This window comes from Zootoca vivipara, chromosome 15, assembly GCF_965207765.1.
Source record: "Zootoca vivipara chromosome 15, rZooViv2.hap1.1, whole genome shotgun sequence".
Taxonomy (NCBI): domain Eukaryota; kingdom Metazoa; phylum Chordata; class Lepidosauria; order Squamata; family Lacertidae; genus Zootoca; species Zootoca vivipara.
In genome coordinates, this window is record NC_142598.1 from 28,222,674 (window position 1) to 28,241,746 (window position 19,073).

Here is a 19,073-nt window from a genome sequence, read left to right on the forward strand (position 1 = left end):
CTGCTGCCTCAGGTAGCAAAATGTATTGCGATTGCCCTGCCAGCCAGAAGCTGAGGCCCAATAGTTGATGCTAGTCGGTGTGTGTTTGTTTGTGAATGTAGTGTTGTAAGTCACATCTCCAAGTGACTTACAACACATTTGAAAACATAAGCAGAACTACATTACAGCATTAAAAACACAAAAACACCATTCATATATATCATACCCTCCAACATTTCTCCGATGAAAATAGGGACGTCCTGTTGTTTCATCTTCATTTTATTATTTATACCCTGTCCATCTGACTGGGTTGCCCCAGCCACTCTGGGCAGCTTCCAACATAGTAACATGAAACATTTTTTAAAAAAACTTCCTTGTACAGGGCTGCCTTCAGATGTCTTCCAAAGGTTGTATAGTTATATATCTCCTTGGCTCGGGGGTCGCATAACTCCATACCCTCCAACATTTCTCCGATGAAAATGGGGACTTCCCGCTAAGGAAAAGTGGGGCATCCTGTGATCAAATCAGAAACTGGGACGGCTTCTGTAAAGCCAGGACTTTATCTGGAAAATAGGGACACTTGAAAGGTCTGATATATGAATGTTCACATTTGAATGTTCAAATCCCATTTTCTTTCTGGTAGGAGCAGGAGGTGGACCTCTGAGATAGGATAGGAGATAGGAAATAGGTTTCCTTTGCTAAGGAGGCCAGGATTGAAAGCACAAACAGCAACGACAATTGCATTAATTGATATGTGCATCCACGACCATAGCTGCCAAGTTATCCCTTTTTTTAAGGGATTTTCCCTTATGCTGAATAGGCTTCCTCGCGAGAAAAGGGAAAACTTGGCAGCTATGTCCACGACACACAAATCTGTTTGTTTTTCCTACAGCTCCCCATGCCCAAAGGCACATTCCCCTTCTACTCCAGTAACACACATAATGAAACCGTGGCGTGGATGAGCAGCGTAGCAGCTGCCTTTGAGCTGGTTTGAATCCTTTATGCACATAATTGCCAGAAGGAGCATGTAATGGGACCCCAGGTATGAAGAGGGGGAGAATTCCAGTTGCCTATGCATAGCAGGTGCAGGTACAAACCATCAAGGCCAAACGGAAAGAAAACAGAGACGCAATACATAGCAGGCTTAATGAATAAAAAGAAGGCCAGGGTAATATTAAGAAAAACAATGCCCAGGTTGCTAAGGTAACTGTCACATGTCCTCCATTGTGACATTTCCCCCTGCTGGCTCACCTGTCAGATAACCAGAGGTCTTTTATGAGAGTAAGTGCTTGATGATTTTTTTCTCCCATTTTGTTGGCATTTCCCCCCCATAACTGCTATATTTTGAGTCTCGCATTATGGTGTACTCGCATTATAGGTCAGGAGATTGAGGTGGTGCAGATCTAGAAAACTCTGTAAACTGTAAAGAAGGTCTTATCACCAGCTGATACTGGACTCGCCCCAAAGCTGAGCTCCTATTGAGGAGCCCCTAGGGCAGGCATGGCCAAACTTCGGCCCTCCAGGTGTTTTGGGACTACAATTCCCGTCATCCCTGACCACTGGTCCTGTTAGCTAGGGGTGATGGGAGTTGTAGTCCCAAGTTTGGCCGTGCCTGTGGCCTAGAGGAACAGATTGGGGTGAAGAGCAAAGGGGATAACTGAGACAACATCCAATGATCCTAACATAGAGAACATGTGTGTGCTTTGGACTGACTTGTCAAATCAGTAGAAAATTGTTTATTTTTTGAGGGGGGTTTCATACTCATTGATCGTAATAAAACCTCAAAGCGGTTTATGGAAAAGTAAATTTGTCGATTAAAAGCGGCTAAAAATAACCTTATAAGGGGAAAAAACATTCAACAACTAATTAAAATCAACAGTGAGCTAAAAAACAAATTAAAACACATGAAACTACTAAATGTCTGGATAGGTTTGCCTAAATAAAAATATGTTAAGTCAGCACCGGAAAGAGTATAGCAATGACACCTGCCAGGTATCTTTCTTCAAATAAGTAAAGAAATAGATTTTATTGTTTATAGAGAGAAAATACAAAGCTTAATATCTTTTCCCTTTTTTAACCAAACAAAGACTTCTATCTAGATTATAATAAAAACACAAAAAGGGGGCGAAGGAAAGAAAAATAAAAAATAAAAAAGATTAGATAACAGGTTAAAAGAGAGAAAGAGGAATAAGAGATACCTGCCAGGTTTCAATAGGCAGAGAGTTGTAAAATGTAGTTGCTGCCACACTAAAAAATCAGTTTGAAATGATGTACATGGGGATTGTGTGTTCATGTCGGATCACATATAGGGGGAACATGGGTGTTGCATTTGTTCCCGATTTGGCTGGTGGCAGCAATTTGTTTAGTCTAAAAACCATTTTGTTTTCTATACCTTGTCCAGGTGATTAAGAAGCCTCCGGACAACACTTCGTGAAGAGAGTGAATGTGACAGGGGGGAATTCGATATTCAGAGATGTAAGTAGGATCTCTTAGCAGCTCTGTACTCTGGTTCTAACACTAACCATTTGGAACAGTCCTACCATTGGGCAGAATGCGGCAATTCCCTTAGGCAGCAGGCGCTGGGGAGCAGCCACGGCAGCCTCCCTGCTATTCCCCAGTTGCTGCGTGAGAGCCGTACATATTATGCATCCCCTACACTACTCTGCGGGACGCGGGTGGCACTGTGGGTTAAACCACTGAGCCTAGGGCTTGCCGATCAGAAGGTCCGCGGTTCAAATCCCCGTGATGGGGTGAGCTCCAGTTGTTCGGTCCCAGCTCCTGCCAACCTAGCAGTTCGAAAGCACATCAGAGTGCAAGTAGATAAATAGGTACCACTACAGCGGGAAGGTAAACGGCGTTTCTGTGCAGTGCTCTGGTTTGCCAGAAGCTGCTTAGTCATGCTGGCCACATGACCTGGAAGCTGTACGCCGGCTCCCTTGGCCAATAACGCAAGATGAGCGCCGCAACCCCAGAGTCGGTCACGACTGGACCTAATGGTCAGGCTTCCCTTTACACTACTCCGCTGCCCTCAAATTCAGCTGCTAACCCAACTGGCTTCTGCCAAACTGCCTCAGACAACCAAATACCATGAGCCATGACAGTTCAGAGCAGTTCTAAGGAGTTCCTTCCTCCCCGGCCATGGCAGGGTTTGTTTTCAAAAGATAGACCTACCTTCAACGGATCAAGTAAATAGCTTGCCTTTTCTTTGTGTTGTAACTTACTAGCCTTCAGATGGTGGGTGCACATGAAGCAAGGCCTGCAACGATGATCTCAGTGGGTGTGGGGTTTGTATGGGAAGAGGTCATTCTTGTGATGTTCTGGCCTGTGGTCAGGGATGATGAGAGAGTTATGGAGGGCCACTGGTTCCCCCGTCCTGGAGGGTTGAGGTAGTCCAAGCTCAGTAAAATAAGGAGGCACCACAAGCCCCGTTCCTCAGTTTCCCCCCACTCTGTTCTAGGTTGGGAAGACTGAGGGCCCTCCTTTCAAGTAGGAACACCAATGCTGCTCCAGCGGAAGAGGAAACCGTAAGTGCTCCTGAGGTTTCCTTGGAGACCCGTCCCAGGGACAGGCCATGCACACCCTACCACAGGACGCAAGCTATGGGCCGTGAATCCAAGGATCAGAAGAAAGTACCTTCCAAATCCTGGAGGTTTCACCTTGGCAGAGCACACAGGGGTGTTTCAGTAGGGGATGGGGAAAATGTAAGACCACTCTGGGACTGCTGTGGGAACTGCAAGACCAACCCCCAAAGCTTTAAACCGCTACAGGAGAAGGAAGACCCAGGACCGGAGGAGAAGAAGCACGTTGATCGGCTCGATGTCCGTACCGCGACAACCCGCAACTCCTCAGTACTTGTGAGCACCACCCCAGAGACCACAAGTACAATTGGGGGTTCCCTAGGTAAGGAGGTACCTGGGGGCGGGGCTTTAAAGGATGTTGTTCAGTCAAAGCCAAGAATCTGGTGAATTGGGTCAGTCACAAAGGCGGCGACAGAGGGGTGGAGCCTGGTTGCAAGGGCTGTTTCCATTGCGATGATGGCACCAAATGGGCCTATTGAAGGAAGGGTTGTTTTCCCAATGGGCGGAGAGAAATTAAGTATCTATACTTATGCTTACAGGTGAAACTCGGAAAATTAGAATATCATCGAAAAGTGCATTTATTTCAGTAATCTAACTTATTTTTATTTTTATTTTTTCAAATGCTTTCTTTTGGAAATTTCACAGTAATAAAACAAATAGTTACGATAATACAAAAATAAGCATCGCTATTACATTTCATTAATTACATTCCATTTATAATTGACCCGCCTAACGATAAATAATTAAAATTACAACAAATAGAGGCTTGACATATCTTGCTTTGCATGTCATGCATCTATCTCATATATTGGATTCACCTTTTAAGTTGCATTACTGAAATAAATGCACTTTTTGACAATATTCTAATTTTCCGAGTTTCACCTGTACTTTATTAGAAGAATTTAATTCATTTAAAATGTGGTAAAAAGAAAAAAAGAAGAACCTGATTGGAAATAAAAAGAGAAATGCATGTCCCTACATTGATATACTAATATGTGTAGTCTTATTATCCCAAAACTAATTTATTTATAATAACCTCATATATTCTGTAAAAAGTCATTCCAAGTATCATTGTATTTACCCAAAGGGAGTCTGTGTCTACAAGCAGTCCATTTGGATGCTGCTAATATATATATTTTGCCAATTATTTTTACTGATTTTCCATAATTTTCAAAAAATTGTTACCAAATTAACACAAATTCAGCACAAAAGTACAATCTGACTTCCCACCCATGCAGATATTCCTTCTTTTTCCCTCCCTCTATTGCTGCTCCTAAAACATTAAGCTTTCCCAACTTTCATTTCATTGTATAGGCTCCTATGATGTAAGTAATGGATTCCGCCTGCTAACATGCTCCCTAAAACAGGCATCCCCAAACTTTGGCCCTCCAGATGTTTTTGACTACAATTCCCATCATCCCTGACCACTGGTCCTCTTAGCTAGGGATCATGGGAGTTATAGGCCAAAACATCTGGAGGGCCGCAGTTTGGGGGTGCCTGCCCTAAGATACCACTGGTTTACTCATTTATAGAGAGAGAGTGCCTACATTCTGCTATTTATAATTATTAGTAGTTTGCATCATATATTTACACCTTTTATTATTTCATGTTATAGTAAGTTTCTAGAGACTAGATTATGAGTCTTTGTAAATTGTGTTTCTAAACGAACTTTTGTTATTGCCAGATGCCAATGTGTTTGCATTATGAAGTTTGTTATGATTAAAAACATTTTAAGTTGGAGCTTAATCATTATTTCACTATTAATATACTTCTTCTTAATTGTATTTCAGTTCAACAATTACTTTGATAAAATACATATTTTGTTATGTGCAAATGGCTTTAGATACCTATTAGGTCCATAAATTACCATATATACTGAGCACAAAAAACAGTGACAATTTATTGTTGACGAAGGACAGCTGGACATATAAAAGGCCCCATATAAAGGGTTACCTCCAGTAGCTTAGGGCTTCATCAAACCTAAATCCGGCGCTGGCTGCACCCCTTTTTGATGAAGTATGGAAATACTGGTTTTCCAGTGCTGTTTTGACATGAGTGCTGTGGGTGCCAGGCTAAAATGCCTGCCCTGGGCAGCAAAAGAAGAAGAAGAGAGGTTCTGGTACTCCAGGAGTACCCACTAAAAAAAGGCCCACTAAATTCTCTCTGCTTCTGCCATATCTTCTGCAGTAATTTCATCATTCAGTACCTTGGAATCTGCGATCCAGTCGATGCCCTCGCTCTATTCAGAGCAGGAGAACTTATCAGATCTTGACATCATCGTTAATATGATGGAAACAACTAATTGTGGTGGAGAACAGGTACAAACTTCCCCTCCCTCCCTCCCTTCCTGTTTTTGAAGTGAAATTTGTGTTTGCAAGACCCTTAGCACATGGTCATTTCCGCACCATGCACTGAATGATGATGAGGATGATTTTATTATTTATACCCCGCCCACGGCGGCTTAGAGCACACACACAAAATTGTAAAATGTACACAACTGTCATACACAGGTGACTGCAATTATTGATCAAGAAAGCACAAGTCCTGGCAGTTTCCTGCTTGACCCATGCTTTCTAAGCATGGGTCCAAGGAGTTTCCCCCTTTGTTCTGCTCTGTTCCAAAGGAAAACCTGCTCTTCAGTGATATATCAGAAAAAATAGCAATCTGGGGGAAACCCAAATTCCTGTTAGCTCCGATTGAGCACTAAAGAGCAGTACTCTTGCACCACTTTAACAGTCATGGCTTTCTCCCAAAGAATCCTGGGAGTTTCTTAAGGATGGCAACCTCACAGAGCTAATAAAAACTTACCAGTAAGAAAGACCACCAGGATAAAATACTGTTTTCATTTCCCATCAACCCATCCCTTGCATCAGAAATATCCCAAGACCCTTAAGAAACTGTGAAAGTGATGGAGCATAAAATCCAAGACAGATATTGGGAAGCTTTAGTTCCCCAAAATGTTGCTTGAACTACATTTCCTGGCCATTGACTATGCTTGCTGGGACTGGTGGAAGTTGAAGTTGAGTCTTGAGGACTTTCTTGAGGGCCAAAGCTTCCCCACACCTGACCCTAGATGACATCCATCACTGTTATTTGCCTCCAGAGAGCCCACTGTTTGTTTGAAATATTTGTTTTTAGTCTGTAAAACCATCAGGGTGGCACAGAAGCAAGAATAGCCAAACACCAGCATACAATCGCCATGTAAAACAAGCAGAGAACAGAACAGCAGTATAAGACTCAGTATGAAAATTAAGGAGAACAGAATTAAGCCATCATTCAGCCAGTTTGTGGGCAAATAAAAATGTCTGCAATTAAGTGCTTAACCCGAGGTACCACTGTAGTCACAATTTTGGTAGAGACTGTGAAACTACTCAAAACAAAAACTGCATAAAATGTAGCTAAGCAAAAAAAATGAAACAAGGATACACTGTCCAGACATATAGCTACTGTCTCTGATAGTGACTCCAGGAGCTCAGTGCCAACAACATGGCAGCTGAAATGGAGCCACTGAAAAACAAGGGGGAAGTCTCCGCATTCTCAGGCTGGACTCTGAGAATTTCAGGTTTTGCCCAGTAACCCAGGAATGCTGAGAGCTTGGCAAGGTGGGGAGGGCAGTAACTCAAGGTGGAGACAGAACAGCTTGCTGGAGAAGGCATGGCTAGCTCCATTAGGAAGAGTACTCCCATTACAGTAGGAGGTGAGAGTACAGTGCAATATTTTGTTGCAGGCTCTGCTTCTCATTATATATCGTGGAAATGCAATGTATCAAAGGTCAGGGTTTATAGTGAGGGTAGGAGAACGGGGGGGGGGGGTTGCACCTGGCAACCAAGGCACCCCTTTGGCTTCAGATAGTACATGGGTAAACGTAAAGGGACCCCTGACCAGTCGCGGATTACTCTGGGGTTGTGGCGCTCATCTCGCTTTACTGGCCGAGGGAGGCGGCGTACATCTTCTGGGTCATGTGGCCAGCATGACTAAGCCGCTTCTGGCAAACCAAAGCAGCACACAGAAACACTGTTTACCTTCCCTCTGGAGTGGTACCATTTATCTACTTGCACTTGACGTACTTTCAAACTGCTACGTTGGCAGGAGCAGGGACCAAGCAACGGGAGCTCACCCCGTCGCAGGGATTCGAACTGCTGACCTTCTGATCGGCAAGCCCTAGGCTCTGTGGTTTAGACCACAGTGCCACCCGCATCCATAGTACATGGGTACACAAGTCTAAAAAGCCCATGGCACACATTTTCACGGCCCTCTAGCGCAGAGCTTTCCAAACTGTGTGTCACAGCACATTGGTTTGTCGGCTGCAGTGGGCAGGTGTGTCGTGCGTTTAAGCTCCGGTTTGCTAGTGAAACTGAATTACTGTGTCATAAAATGATGCACATCAACATGAAAAGTTTGGAAAGCTCTGCTCTAGCAGCTGCAGTGGCCCACTTACCAGAACGCTCATTTAGTGTTCATCCTGGAAGTATATACTGGATTCTGCCCAAACTAAGCCTCCTGGTGTATATTTTGCTCTAGGAAGCTTAGTTTGGACAGAATTTGGACACTTCCGGAGTTAAAACTCATCAACTTCCCCTGCTCCTCTCTGTAAGCAACAGCAACTCAGCTGTTGGGTGGTCAGGTGGCGGCTGCTTACCATGCCAGCAGCTCCTGGTTCAGGCTGTGATTGCCATAGTTTACATAGCCAAAACAGCAGCATCCACACAGAAGTTAGCCCCAACCTTTACCCCCCAAAAAAACCACCCTAAGGGGGTTCCCCCCCTCAAAAAAACACAACCCAGCTCAATAAGGATACAGCACGCTCAGTGGTCTTGGAATGATGACTGAGATTTGTGGGTGGAGGAAATGGAAATTGGGTGGAAGGGAGTGGGGTGGGGGGAAATGCTGGACAGTGTCGCTCTGCAAGATTTTGTTGACATTCTCACATAGGAGTAGGGGCATCTTGAACGAATAATCTTTTCCAGAGTTTCCTGGACAATGAGGAGAACATTAGCTTCCTCCGTGCCCTCTCTGCTAGTTGCTTGGCTGCGCAGAAAAATGGCAAGGACACCTTGGATCTCCCATACACTAAGAATGAGTTGGTGGAAGCTCTTCTGGTGAGTGAGATATCTGGCACCAGGAATCCTGGGGGGCAGATAGGCAGCTAAAGCATGATGGGTGGACTCGCCTTGTGTGTTCAATGTTGAGGAGTACAGAAGAACCCAGGGGAGGGAGGAGATGTGGCTGTGGCAGAAAGGAGAGAAGTGTGCAGCCATATTAGAACAGGATGGCCAAAATCTATTGTAAAAATAATAATAACAATGATTTCCTGAAGGTCTAATGTCGGCTTGGAGGTTTGCGGAAGACGACTAGATGGGGGAAAGTGACAAACGCAGCTGAGCCGTGGTGTAGTGTGAGGGGACCACAGGGGCGGTTGCCCCAGGCGCAAGATTGTTAGGGGGTGCAAAATTTCAATACCCGGTGCTGCTTTGATGCAGCTGTTTACTTCCACCACTGGTCTCCATTGAAAACCGTTTCTCCGTGCAAACCAGGAAGTGACCTCTCCAGACAACGAAACAACTCTTGTTTTCTTATCTCTGTGGCTGCGATCTCCTGGGTGACGCAGATGCCGTTAGGCAGTTGAATGCACCCCTCCCATCCCACTCCTCATGGCCCCGGGCGCTGGCAACCCCTGCTACACCACTGCAGCTGAGTAATAGAACCTGGGAGGAAAGTGTTGCACAGCAATGACTCTCCCCTTTCATCCTACATGTGCCGCTCGCTCCCAGATGGTGATGGAGACGCTGCCTGTTCACTCTGTGCCATCGTTCCTCCTGTCCTGCTCAATGCTCACGGTCTACAACCTCAGGTACCAAGTCTACCTATGACAATGACATCCAGACTGGCTCTAGCACTGGTATTTCTCAACTACATCATTGGGGGAGGGCAGGGGTTTCTTTTCAGTTGCATTTCTCACCTCCCACGCCATTGCTGGAATAAACCCATAAATCCTCGGCTCCCCCTCAGACTCAAACTACATTTCGCACAAAGTTCTATGATCCCCTCCTGTTTGTTTTAAAAACCAATGGGTTTCTGGTTGTTAAGGGTGCTGGGAATTGTAGCTCTGTGAGGGGTAAACTACAGTTTGGGGAAACCCATGTGTTTTAAATGTGCATTAAAAACATGGTACTGATGTAAGTTTAAGGTATATAGCCATAGGATCCTCAGCCAGGAAAGTGATGCTCAGCATATAGCCCTCATTAAGGAGAAAACCCCACTTACCTTTTTCTTGGACATAGCTCAGTTGGTTAGAGCGCTGTGCTGATAATGGCAATGTTGCAGGTTTGATCCCTGTATGGGATAGCTGCATATCCCTGCATTGCAAGGAGGAGGACTAGACCCGGGGGTGTCAACCTGGTCCCTACCACCCACTAGTGGGTGTTTCAGGATTCTAGGTGGGTGGTAGGGGGTTCTACGGCACAAGCTGAATCCTCCTTCCGTCGAGCACTGGTGGGCGGTAAGGAAATTTTACCATCAAGAAAGATGCATTAGTGGGTGGTAGGTTTAAAAAGGTTGACTACCCTTGGACTAGATGACCCTCAGGGTCCCTTCCAACTCTACAGTTCTCTGATTCTCAGTGGGATTTGCACACCGAGCATCATGATATCTGGCGAGAGTACTGAAACTTGCCATTTCCAGGCATGTGCAGCATCTACATGACATTGCTGGCTCACTTAGGAGAACGTGGAGGGAAAGATTCCATGGAGGAAAGAGGAGCCCCCCACTTTTAAAGGGAGAAGAGGATTTGCGTTTTTCTCTATTTCACAGCCCCTCCTCTCAACCAGCATAATAACCAGTTGCTTTTCCTTTGGTCCTGCCAGCAAAATGAAGCCCCCATTTGATCCTGATCAATTGTCTGGTATCTTGCGGCTGGCTCTCCATGGCATTTTTAACATGGAAACAGATTTGGAAAATCCTCACAGCCAGGTAAATTCTGATCAGGGTTTCTTATGAATACTGGGGAAAGAGAGAATCCTTTTTCTGGCTCTATGGTGCACTGTGCCTTTAGTTTTGCTCATATTGCTGAGAGACAATCCATCCCCAGGGCTACAGCAGGCAGATGTAAGTAACAGAAAAACAAGGATGGGGAGTACATCACACAGTCCATCTTGTTATACTGAATCTGCTTCCCAAAGAAGGGTCTTCCTTGGACAGGCTGAGCTACACAGTTTTCTGTAGCCCATCTGCCTATATTTTTCAACTTGATCTGCTGTAGACTTCTCTTTTTTTTTTTTTTTTGCGTCTCGTGACATTTGAGCCCACTGCATCTAGGTTATACCACCACTGCTGAAGGCAGTGTGCCTCTGAGTACCAGTTTCTGGGAGGAGCAATGCTACACTCAGGTCCTGCTTGCATCTGGTTGGGAAGAGGATGCCAGACTAGGTGGGCCTTCTTTGGTCCGCTCCATCAGAACACATCTTATGTTCTTACCTGCCAACTGAGGACAACCTTTCAAGTATCTGATGAAGTGGAACTCTGGTCCACAAAGGCCACAGGAATCTGTTGTTTCCCCTGCAACAGACTTAACATGGGTACTCCTCTGGAAGTGGCAGCCTGATTGTCGTCTTATTTGTTAGTGGGAAAAGGAATTCAGCCTCTACACCAGGAGTGGCTAACCTATGGTCCTCCAGATCATCTTGTTGGACTATAACTCCCATCGTTCCTCACCATTGTCCATGCAGGCTGGAAATGATGCGAGTTGAAGTTCAGCAACATCTGGAGGGACACAGGTTCCCCACTCCTGCTCTACACATGAGCCCAGGGTTTCCCAAATTCGGGTCTCCAGCCGTTTTTGGACTACGGTTCCCAAGATCCCTGACAACTGGTCCTGCTAGCTAGGGATGATGGGGGTTGTAGTCCAAAAAACAGCTCGAAACCCTGCAGTAGCCTTTGGCTCTCTTTCCCTTCAGGCTCTCTACCAATCGTCTGCAGACACAATGGAGACCATGCTGAAGAGTTTGCTGTCTGAGGTTCCAACTACAAGCCACCTGCTGTTTATGCTGGAGGTGAGTGGGTTAAAGGGAAGAGAGAGGCACTTTATCTTGCCATTTATATGATGGAGAGTCTGGCATGGCAGGGAAAGCATTTATGAATATTTGCTTAATGTATTTATAGCCAGCTCTTCATCTTCATTGTTCACATAAATCAGAGAGAGAGAGAGAGAGAGAGAGAGAGAGAGAGAGAGAGAGAGAGAGAGAGAGAGAGAGAGAGAGCGCACAATAAACAATGTTTCATGTAAATACATCTCATGGGAATATCATTGTAGGCATTCTTCTAGTCAGCAGCATCACCCGCCAGGCAACAGTATAGAAACATGGCTTAAAGGATGCAACAGACCAGCATCAGCTTGACGAATGCAGAGTCCATTTAGAATTTTTCAGGATCAAATAAGGGGGCAGAGAGGAAGAAGAGATGTTTGTGGGGGCCACACACCATCAATGTGTGGTGTGTAGGTCTCAGACCAGATGCTGCAGCCATTCTGAGCTTCTGCTTCTTTCCTCAGCACATCAACTTCTGGATTCATTCCCACAATCCCCAAGAGAGGTCCAGGTCTGTCCTCTGCAGTACCACTGTGTTGCGACATGCTCTTCTGCTGCCAGAGTTCAACGTGAGTACCCCTAGAACCTGGCTCAATACGGCAGCCCCGATAAGGAGATACGAGTTTGATGTCTTATTATGCTTTTATATTCGTTGGAAGGCATCCAGAGTGGCTGGGGAAAAGCCAGTCAGATGGGCGGGGTACAAATAATAAAGTGATTATTATATTATTATAAGTACTAGGCGAAGTGGGTCCAACCTGTCATTTCCCCTTCTCCATGTTCATGGGAATGTGTCCACAGCATGGATTCCTGCTAAGGACCTGTCTTCCTCACAGGCTAGCAGTTGAAACAAGGGGAGAAGCAGACCACAAAATATGGGTGGAGATCTCTGTTGTCTTCTGTCCCTGCAGAAGTCCAGTGAGCTTCCTGCCTTGGGACACCATGTGGCACAGTTTGGAATCTGTATCACAGATACGATGGAAGGGGTGAGCAACCAGGCCAGGTTGACCATCAGCTGCCTTTATGAGCTGCTGCTCCATCAGATGGGTAAGTTGGTTTGAAAACATGAGGCCAGCAGCCCCTTGTTGGGAGGCCACATATTGCTTCCAACAGCCAATAATACGGTGTCATGAAAATCCATATACAGTGTCTCATCCCTTTAGAATATTTTCCATTGAGGATGTATCTCCTCAAGATGTTTCAAAGCGAGTTGGAGATACATCTGAACCATGCCTGGCCCAGGACATTTTTATACCATAATTTTGTTATAAATCATAAGTGTTGCGTGTGTTGTAATTTTGTGTTGTGAAATGCCCTGAGATCTACGGATGGAGGGTGGTGTGCAAATTTTACACACACACACACACACACACACACACACACACACACACACACACACTTACCTAGTCAAGGCTACTCAAATTATTTTGACACTAGAGGTTGAAAATCCCACAACTCTGTCTTCCTAGGAGTAAAAACCCAAGTCGTGGTAAATTAAATAGCTAGCAGTTTAGCTAGCAGACACCCACAACCAGTTGCCTAGGTGACCCCCTCACTCTTCTTAATGGTAGGACCTGTTTCTGACCCTAAGGCCCCCCTCCCCACCTTCACCTATCCCCCTGTGCTTAAGGTAGGGCAATTCATGCTTATCACATCTTATAAACTCTTTCCAGGCTTATTGTTTCAGCACTGTAGCATTGAGCTAATCTCACCCATGCTGAAAGGTGTCATTGTTCTAGTTTCTCTTAACTTGTTCTAGTTTCTCTTAACTTGTATAGAGGGCAAAGTTTCCCACAGGAATTAGGACTTAACTGAGAAATGACCTCCCTTCTTTTCATATATTAATTCTTCCACAAGAAAGCTGATACCTGCAAAAAACAACCACCGGGCAGCCTGCTCACTGTTGCGTTTCATGCTGTCCTTGTCTTCTCCCATAGGCCACACTCCATATATAAACATTGTTGTTGTTTAGTCGTTTAGTCGTGTCCAACTCTTCGTGACCCCATGGGCCATAGCACGCCAGGCAACATAAGTGTAGCAATTAAGGCCACAAAGTATTTGACATAGCTTCTCCTAACCCAGATGCAAATCTTTATTTATCAAGTCTTGCTTCGGACCATGGCAGGAACAAATGGGATTGGACAAATCCCCTTTTGGGGGGGGTGGGGGAATCTTAGGATACCTCACAGATCCTTGCATAGATAGCAGTTATCTTCCGAAGATCCCAGGTCGTAATGTCAAAGAAACCCATTACGTAGACAGAAACAGAGGTACTTCTGCTGTCTCCTTGTCAGGGCTGAGCGTGAGTGAGGCTGAAGAACTGTGGTGCCACAATTACGAAGACCAGAAAATGCTGGCTTACATGGATTCCTGCAGGGTGGGTGAGGTAAGAATATACCTCTGAGGCAGCATTAAATATGGACAAGTTCACACCCAATGGAAATGCCTCATGTTTTCCCAGAATTAGGCTGGTGTAGAAGAGGCTCGTCCATACTTCCGCTTTCCCCTGGGGAAAATCCGCTCTTTGGAGCTGAATCGGAACAAACGTCAATCGGGTTTTCAGTGATTGATATTTGCCTTGATTCATTGCTAAAGAGTGGGTTTTCCCTGGGAAAGCTGCAGGGCAATGGGAAACCACTTGGACCCGTGCTAAGAAAGCATAGGACAAGCTGAAAACCACTCAGACCTGTGCTTTCTAGGCTCAGGACAAGCCCAAGTGTGGACAAGCCCTCAGTATCGGTGGTGCTCATAACAGGGCCCTCTGACCACAGCACTGTTCCTTTCAAGAACGATCTTGGTGGCCCTATGCCATAGTTTCCCAAACTTGGGTCGCCAGCTGATTTTGGACTACAACTCCCACCACCCCTTGTTAGCAGGACCATTGGTCAGGAATGATGGGAAGTGTAGTCCAAAAACAACTGGAGATTCGAGTTTGGGAAACCCTGACCCCTGTCTACCACTTTGGCAGCAAAACGGGGCCACCATGGACAAGATGATGGTTTATGCAGATTTGAGGGACTCTCTAGATAAATAGGTACCACTACAGTGGGAAGGTAAATGGTGTTTCCATGTGCTGCTCTGGGTTGCCAGAAGCGGTTTTGTCATGCTGGCCACATGACCTGGAAGCTATACGCCGGCTCCCTCGGCCAATAATGCGAGATGAGCGCGCAACCCCAGAGTCGGTCACGACTGGACCTAATGGTCAGGGGTCCCTTTACCTTTACCTTTACCTAGATATGTAGAAATGTATCTGTTTACAACCTGAAAGGGAGAGGGGGAGACTTCATTTTGACTGGGCATGCTTAGTAGCACCCAGGGCCCAGCAGGTTTTGTGGTTCTGCTCGCGGGGAGGGAAGAAAGGGAAAGGGAGTTAGCTTGCTTGAAATCGAAACATGGCACCTAATCCCTTCCCCACACTTTAGAAGCCTACCCCACCCTTACAAGCTTGAGCAATAATATACTCAGATTTGAAAGTAGCAACCATCCCTAAAGCAAAGCTCTTCAGACTTATTTGGAAGAATGGGATAAGTTCTCCTGAGGATGGGGGTTAGGAAAGAAAGAAATATGTCTTTTTCTTCCTCTCTTCTCATTATACTCTTCCCTGCTCAAGCCCAACCAGTACTACACAGCTCCTAATTCTATGTTGGGTGGAGCCCTTCACAGGAGGACTCCTATGATGGACACCAGATCCCTCCAGAGATCCTTTCCATTCATGATTATTTGTGCTCATGAAGCTATTGGGGTGGTGACACATAATCCCGCTTGAAGGACTGTTTGCAACCGCAAACATTTTGAGGTAGCCACACCGCTCATTTCCAGTCAGCGCACACTGTCTTGCTGAAATTCCGTAGCTTTCCATACAACAACTGTCCCCGTTTATTGTTGTCCCGCTTTTGCTGCTTGACAGCAATCATGTGGTGGCACTGAGGAAACATTGCAGAGCAAGCTAAAGCAGAATAAATGCACCTCCTATGTCAAGAATAATATGTCGCAGAATACAACCATAATGACACCCATTTGGAGGGGCCTTAGGAAAAGAAGACACTGTAACTTTTCTTATAGCTCTCCACTTGTTCCATTCAAGTGTGTGTGTTTGTGTGTGTACACTTCTGCCACGCTAACTTAAAAATGTGGACACTTTTAATTGTAGGTGTTCGGAAACATCTTCACAGAAGATCAGAAGAGAACCTTTCTGGAGACATCTTTGCTGGCCATTTATAATCCTGAGCTAAGGATAAGAGAGGCTGGGATCCTCCTATTGTTTTCCCACCTGGGGAAGGCCAATGAGATAATGGGGGATAAGGTGAGCTACCAAGATAGGCTTCCAAACATCAGAAACTGCTTTGCCACCAAGACATCAGTTGGGCCCTGGGTATCTGCAGTCGTGGGGGCAAGATGGTGCCACTGATGGCTGGACTGTAGCCTACTAGGGTGTATGAGGTGTTAGGGGAGGGGCAGTACCTCTGGTGGGTGACACGCCTTCTTCTGGGGTACAATGTCCACTTTTGGTCCCCACCCTGCACTCAGCTCTTACCTGTGGCTCCTAGAAGCTGTCAGCATGTGACAGTGGCCACATCCCAGAAAACAGATTTGACTAGCTGGCTAAACCAGGTGAGGATAGCCAACGGGTCTCAAATCATCAGTGAGCTAGGGACTTCCCCTGCATGTGAACACATTCTCTGGCAGATTGAGTGGATGAGACCAATACCCTGTTTCTCCTAAAATAAGACATACCCATAAAATAAGCCATAGCAGGATTTCTAAGCATTTGCGCAATATAAGCCATACCCCGAAAATAAGACATAGTGATAGCCGCAGTTCTGGAGGGCCCCAAGGAAGAGGCGAGGCTGGACGCGTAATAAAAAATAAGACATCCCCTGAAAATAAGCCACTGTGGGGTTTTTTTAAGGAGAAATAAATGTAAGACGTGTCTTATTTTTGGAGAAACACGGTAGTTGGTCCAGCGGTCAAGAAGGTGGTTTCTGCATGTGCTGTAGAGGGAAGTAAGGAACAGATGAGGCTCGTCCACCTGGGGAGGGGGGGCATCTAGGACCGGCTTCCTCAACCCCGGCCCTCCAGATGTTTTGAGACTACAATTCCCAGCATCTCTGACCACTGGTCCTGCTAGCTAGGGATCATGGGAGTTGTAGGCCAAAAACATCTGGAGGTCCGAGGTTGAGGAAGCCTGATCTAGGAGGAGGAAAACTCTGATCTTCTGCTGCCTTGCAGGATATCCTTGGGAGAAGAAAAGGTTAAGGAGTTAACCCTAACAACTCCAGAGTGGAGTCCCTAAGATGGTTAGATGGCTCCTTGTATGTTTCCCTTCGGTAACTCCTACAGCCAAGCTAGCGCCAAACGTTTTGCTCTGCTTTCCTTTGGACCACATCAGCAAGCATGAGGTCTTAGAATGTGGCCCAGGCTTGGACCCTGAGGAGGTCATTTCAATGCTGCTAGCTCAACTGTTTGACTTCACCCCCAAAGGCGAACTCCTGCAGACCCACCTGTTGTCCCACCCACTATTGGCCCCTGGAAGGTTGTCTCTGAGGCAATGTGGCCCTCAGGCTGAAAAATATTCCCCACTCAAAGCAGGAGAAAAGAGATCTCACCTCAGAGCAGAGAAACCTGCACCCTTTTCTGCTCAAAGGTAGCCTGATGCTTGCCGTTGTTTCATCTTTCCAGGCAGAAGACATAGCGGACAAGATCTTTGAGCAGATCCACAAGCTTCAGATACTCAGAGAGGTGCCAGAAGCATTGCAAGGCTTCTTTTCCAAGTAGAGGTAATAATGCCAGAGCATATGCTTAGCGTGGAAGGTTCCAGGTTCAGCACTCCAACCCCCAATATTTCCAGTTAAAACAGAGTTTGATAGTAGTTAATGGGAACAGCCTCTCCCTGCACAAGAGCTTGAAGGCCCGGTGCCCTTCAAAGTAGAATCATAGAGTTGGAAGAGACCACAGGGGCCATCCATTCCAACCCCCTGCCAAGCAGGAAACACCATCAAAGCATTCCTGACAGATGGCTGTCAAGCCTCTGCTTAAAGACCTCCAAAGAAGGAGACTCCACCACACTCCTTGGCAGCAAATTCCACTGCCGAACAGCTCTTACTGTCAGGAAGTTCTTCCTAATGTTTAGGTGGAATCCTCTTTCTCGTAGTTTGAATCCATTGCTCTGTGTCCGCTTCTCTGGAGCAGCAGAAAACAACCTTTCTCCCTCCTCTATATGGCATCCTTTAATATATTTGAGTCTTCTGGGGAAGAGGTTGCTTTGCCAAGTGTAGCATGGCAAGACTTCAGCTACAACTGCCTGCTCAACAAAGAGACTGACTGGTAAAGTGCATTCTGCCATCTGAAGAACATTGAAAAAAGCCCTGAGTATACACACAGTGAGCAATTACAGTACCTTTTTCAAACTGCTTTGGGGTGGTGTGTGGGGTGGAGATGAAGGCTGAAACCCTGCACACACTTCCAAGGGAGTCAGAACCATTGAACCCAGTAGGGCTTTGCGTCTGAATATACCAGTTAAAGGCAGCACTGCGCATGTATCACTAAACACTACAGTACTACCCTTCCAATCCCTAGCAGAAAGACTGGCTTTTAATTTTTTTATAAACTGATCAAAGTTACATTGGGAATGAAGTTCTTCCTAATGTTTACACTTCCTAAGTAGATTACACTGTGCCACCTAAGCAAATATTATTGCCTGGTAAACAGCAGTTTCCAGTCCATAGTTGGGAAATTGGAAAGCACAATGTCAAGCAAAGAGAATAACATGATATTTTACTTGTGCGGTTGGGATTTAAGGTCTGCTTGGACTTCAGTGAGCTGTGCTTTTGCAGCAAGGATTCGACAGACACCCAGAATTAAACAAAGGCAGCAAAAGGTTGACATTTACACAGAGGGATTTTTTTTTTAATGAAGCTTCATTGCATTTGAGAGTCTAACTACATGTGAAGCTGAATGAACTGCAAGCAGTCACATCAGCATTGATGTTTTCTGTTTATCAACCATGGGAGAGGGCTTGTGGCAAATTTATTATGCTGTTTTTGCAATATAGAAATGACACAAGAAAACTTGGTCTGCTTATTTGTATCATTTATTATTCCCATGATCCTTGTTTGTGGCTGGGGAAACCTGGCCAGATTTTTTTGGGGGTGCGTGTGTAAAATTATTATTTTACTTTACTTTACTTTACTTTATTATTAAGCCCAATAAACGATATCCACCCCCCCCCAAAAAAGTGGGCAATTTTAATCAGAACTGCAGTGTACAGGGGAGGAGATATTTAGCCCTTCCCACCCCAGCTGCATGATTTACACATATACAGTCAAACCTCAGATCCTGAATGCCTCCATTTAGGAACATTTCAGATCCCGAACACCAAAATCCTGGAAGTAAATGTTTTTCGGAAGCCGGTGCAGCTTCCGCTGAGTGCAGGAAG

At 45.6% G+C, this 19,073-nt stretch overlaps 1 pseudogene; it reads left to right on the top strand.

Moving 5' to 3' along the window:
* Positions 1-1,957: 1,957 nt before the first annotated feature.
* Positions 1,958-17,441, top strand: LOC118075254 (maestro heat-like repeat-containing protein family member 7; annotated as a pseudogene).
* The last annotated feature ends 1,632 nt before the right edge of the window (positions 17,442-19,073 follow it).